This window comes from Camelina sativa, chromosome 9 (assembly GCF_000633955.1).
Source record: "Camelina sativa cultivar DH55 chromosome 9, Cs, whole genome shotgun sequence".
Taxonomy (NCBI): Eukaryota; Viridiplantae; Streptophyta; class Magnoliopsida; order Brassicales; family Brassicaceae; genus Camelina; species Camelina sativa.
The window spans coordinates 11612681-11617795 of NC_025693.1; positions in this window are offsets into that span (position 1 = coordinate 11612681).

A 5115-nucleotide genomic window follows, 5' to 3' on the forward strand; every position below is an offset into this window, starting at 1 on the left:
ATAGGCAGAGGAGCTATGCCGATAGGAGGAGGAGAGATCTTGAGTTTCAGGTAGGAGACAGAGTGTACCTCAAGATGGCCATGTTGCGGGGTCCGAACAGGTCATTGACAGAGACTAAGTTGAGTCTGAGGTTTATGGGTCCGTTCAGAGTGATTGAGCGGGTGGGACCGGTATCATATAGGCTGGAGTTGTCTGAGGTTATGCGTGCGTTCCACAAGGTGTTTCATATTTCTCTGTTGCGGAAGTGTCTCCATGAGGATGATCAGCTGTTGGCTAAGATTCCTGAAGATCTTTAGCCTAACATGACTTTGGAGGCGAGACTAGTGAGGGTTCTCGAGAGGAGGATCAAGGAACTTTGGAAGAAGAAGGTTCCTTTGATGAGAGTCCTTTGGGACTGTGATGGTGTAGAGGAGCAGACTTGGGAGCCTGAGGCGAGGATGAAGGCAAGGTTTAAGAAGTGGTATGAGAAGCAAGCCCCAACTTGAGCTTGTCTAGCGTGGTTCCATCTGTAATCCGTGGCTGGAGCGGGAATGGAGTATTCCAGCCCATCTCTCTTGTTTACTTGGTCGCTTGGGGTGGTTGGTTGTGCGACTAAGTAACAAGATGAGGTGGTGTTCGGGATATGAAATTTCCATGAAGCGGGGTTTTGGAGGAAAGTTTCCTGAAATAGAAGTTTCCAAAAGTGGAAAGTGCTAAAGATGGAAAGTTTTATGTGAGTTAGAATTTGTCCATTTTAGTGGTGGAGAGCCTTGGAGGGGCTTGTCTGGCCTTAGTGGTGGACTTTTGAGTCATTGTGCCCGTGTGTGGCAGTCTTTTGAGACATTGTGTGGCTTTTGTGGCGGGCTGTTTAGCCAGTTGTGTTGCCTTTGTGGCAGGCTGTTTAGCCAGATGTGTGGCCTTTGTGGCTGGCTGTTTAGCCAGTTGTGTAGCCTTTGCGGCGGGCTGTTTAGCCAGATGTGTGGCCTTTGTGGCGGGCTGTTTAGCCAGTTGTGTGGCCTTTGTTGTGGGCTGGTTAGCCAGATCTGTGGCCTTTGTGGCGAGCTGTTTAGCCAGTGTGGTCTTTGTGACGGTTCTTCTGGACAAGTGGTCTTTGTGACGGTCCTTTGGGATGAGTGGCCTTGGTGGCGGTCCTGTTTAGGACATTTGTTTGGCCTTCGTGGCGGTCCTGTTTAGAATATTTGTTTGGCCTTTGTGGCGGTCCTGTTGAGGACATTTGTTTGGCCTTGGTGTCAGTTTTGTTTAGGACATTTGTTTGGCCTTGGTGTCAGTCTTGTTTAGGACATTTGTTTGGCCTTCGTGACGGCTCTTGTGGCATGTATATGATCCTTGTGTGGTCATGAGGTATTCCAGTGAGGGGCTATGTGGTTGGTAGGACATTTTGATGTTTTACGCGAGCCACGGGAAGGAAACCTGGATAGGGATAGGACTCAGACATGTTTAGAATTGTTTGCACGCGACTTTGTGGCTTGGGAGTATGTTTGGTATATCGACTTCGGATAACAATCCGGGGGTGTGCTGTAGGGTGGCAACCCGAGAGACGAATATTGGACTTCCTTATATATTATGGCATGCGGGCTTAGGTCTGATGAGGAGCCAGTAAAAACTCAAGGTTTAGACCTATGGGTAAAGGAAAATCCAAAATTCGAGAGCAGATAATGCCTAGAGCGTGAGTCTATCGCCTAGAGGTGACCTTCTGTAGATCTATCGGAGGAGTGCGGGCCGTGGTAACGGTAGCACGGGAGTCCTTGGCTGATGGTTATTCGAGATTCAAGGACGAATCTAGGTTAGTGGGAGAGAATTGTAACATCCGCAAACCGAAATCCCAGTTTAGGAATTGCATCAGTCGATGCAAGGTTGGTTTTTCTGCGGACGAGTTAAGTTAAACGCTGCATTTTGGGTTAGGAAAATCCTGAACTCGAGTTTTTGTCTCATTAGTTTTTTTTTTGTCGCTTCTGAGAGAAAACAAAAGAGATAAAAGTTTCCTAAGTGTTCTTGCTTGTTCTTGGTGATTTCTGGTGATTGGAGGCGTTTCCTGTAGAGATCTGTAGCTGAGATCTTTGTAGGAGCTTCCTAGGAGCGTGTTCTTGCTTGTTTAAGGTTGAGAAACTTCTTGGCAAAGGTAAGTGCATGACCATGGCTTATCTAAGCTAGTGATCTCTCTGATTTGCTTGTTATGTCTTGTTAGGCTTGTTAGATTGCTATTTGGGACGTTAGGAAGCTTTCTTTTGGCTTGGGATCGAATTTTGTTGTTGTAGGAACGAAGATCCGGCTAGAAGCTTCAGGGAAAACGATACTCGGCATGTGCATTGGTCGATGCACTTTGTGCGTCGGTCGATGCAAGTGCGAGGACGGTACGTAAAACCTAGAGTTTTCGTGTTATGTAAAGCATGCGTCGGTCGATGCAATGGGAGTGTCGGTCGATTCATGCATGGTGTCGGTCGATGTAGGGTCCTGGTTTGTTATTGTTGATTGTTGATTGTTGATTGATGGTTAGAGATGTCTCTATTGCTTGTGTGTATAGCCCAGTAGATGGGAGGATTGTCTTACTGAGTGTATAAAATACTCATGCATCTCAATTTGTGTTTGTGGTGCAGGTAAAGGAAAAGTGTGATCGTAGAATCAAGGCAATGAAGAGGAGGATGTTTTAGGGACTCGATTGGTTGTTGTTTGGCATTGCTAGGTTGCTAGAGTTGGGTCATTAGAAACATTGCTAGGTTGCTGGTTCTATGATTCCTGTTGGTTGAATTTTGGTTATTGCTTATGTTCTAATTATTGGATTATTATTGGTTATTTATTGGATATTGATGTTGGTTATTTCGGCTATTGATTGTGATTGTGGTTTGGTGGCTAGTGGGTATGGGACCACTAGTTGTAGTTTATTTACTATTATTATTTATTATTTATTTATTTATTAAAAAAAAAAATTTGGGTCGTTTCACACATACCACTTACCTATGGAACTTCTTTTTTTTTTGTCAAACACCTATGGAACTTCATGGATTAGAATTGAACATGTTTTAAATGCTTTGATATATGCGTTGTTGCCTGCGACAGTTGAGTAACGGAGTATAGGGATCTTAGACGGTTAGCTTGTGATCTATAAGTGAAACAAGCTTTTTTGTGGGTGTGATATGGTTTGATGGATGTATGCAATGATGAGATATGAAATGAATGAATGGTAAGGTGTTTCAGTTCCCCTTATGCAGTTGCAGTATAAGAGGTGTCAATCCAATCTGAGAGCTGTGAACAATCAAGATGTGTATATGAGCCTAAGTTAAGCCAAATATGCAAAGGATGTTTCTCACTAACAATCCTATTAATGAAATGTAAAGAGCAGAAAGTAAAGCTACTAGAACTAGATACTAAATGTAAATGGAACAAAATGATTATGACTAATATGAAGCTAGAACAGAAATAGAAACTATGCTAATGAACTAATGCAAGACAATAATGAACAAGACAATAAGAGAATGCAACAGAAATGCAACTGGAATGAAACAAGAGATAAGAGAGAACAACTACAAATCATAAACCAAAGTTCTGGGGATGAACTCGAGCAAGCACTCGATCGAGTGTAGATCGAGTGCAGGGTCGAGCTGAATAAATCCGTGAAACAGAGCAATACAAGAAAAACAGAGCAATACACAAACGAATCAAACAACAATCAAACAGCAGGATTAAGACTTAAAAATCAATAAACAAGGAAGGCCTTGAGGAGGGATTCATGGGCTGGACTAATGAATGAGGTCATCTAACTTGGTCAACAAATCTCAAGCAAACTTTGAGCTAATCTCTAGACATATATTCTAAGACAAGTTTAATCCACTCTCATGGCAAGAAACAATCAAACATATGCATCTCTAGACTTGTTCTCACAAAGTAAATAATCTACACAAGCAGGCATTAAGGAATATGTCTCATAGCAAACAAGACCTCTAATCTCTTAGCAAGCCTAATGGTAAGCTCTAGATCTAGCCTTATCTATGCTGCTTAAACATTGGTGTGATGCTAAGATGCTTGAAATGAAACCCTACCCTCTCAGTTATAGGATCAGCATTAAGAACATCTAGCCTAGTAGAGATTCAACCACAATCAAGCTTGACCAAAGCAAACAAACCTCAAACACAGCCCAGCGTAACCCATCCTCAAGATCCTAAGCCACTACTCACAAGAACACATGATGAACATCAAAGTCATAAACCCAGAAAATACTGAAACTTGCATCAAATTAAAGATAAAACAAAGATCTATAACATTCAAGAAGGAATCAAACACGAATTCTTAATATCTTGAAAGTTATGAAACCAACAAAATTCAAGAATCTTATGTTTTTTCTCTTAAAGGAGTACAAGATCTAAGAAAAATAAAAGTGCAAAAGGAATAATTCCTAAAAGGGTAAAAACTAGGTTTCTGACTATTCTAAAAAGCTGGACTCATTGGTGGCTGCAGGTACAAGGCTTTATATAGGAGAGGGGATGGAAGCCCTAAAAATACTAAAAGACAAAATAGTCAACGGCTCGGTCAACTCAACCATGTGCTCGGTCGAGTGGCTGGTCGAGTTAGCTTTTCTCGTGCAGCTTCCACTCGGTCGAGTCCCTCTCTGCACACGGTCGAGTGTCTGGTCGAGTGGGCGGTTGAGTGGGACTCTGGACCTTGGTTCTTCAGCCTTAACTCTCTTGCTTTCCCTTCATGATCGCCTCACTTCTCCTCAGCATTGCTTCCATACTCCTTAAGCTCCAAAATCACTTGATTATGCATAAAAAGATGCTAATGCAATGCAACTATACTCTAATGCATGATTGGTCCTAAAGCTATGCAATAATGGTAAGAATGGATAGCAAAAGATGCAAAAAGATGTGAATTTACTAAGGGAAAACATGGTAAAATATATGAACATCAACACCCCCAAATTTAGTCTTTGCTTGCCCTCAAGAAAATAATCAAGACATAAGAAGGTAGGTGAGGTTTGAAAGTGGGATCTCAGCTCCTAAAGCTTGCAAATAGACCATCTAGAATCAATGTCCAAGTTACTAGTACTATGATGCAAGTTGAATGAGCTGTACTTAAAGATTTTAGACAAGCATATCACAACCTTTACTGATTTGAGCCTTAGAT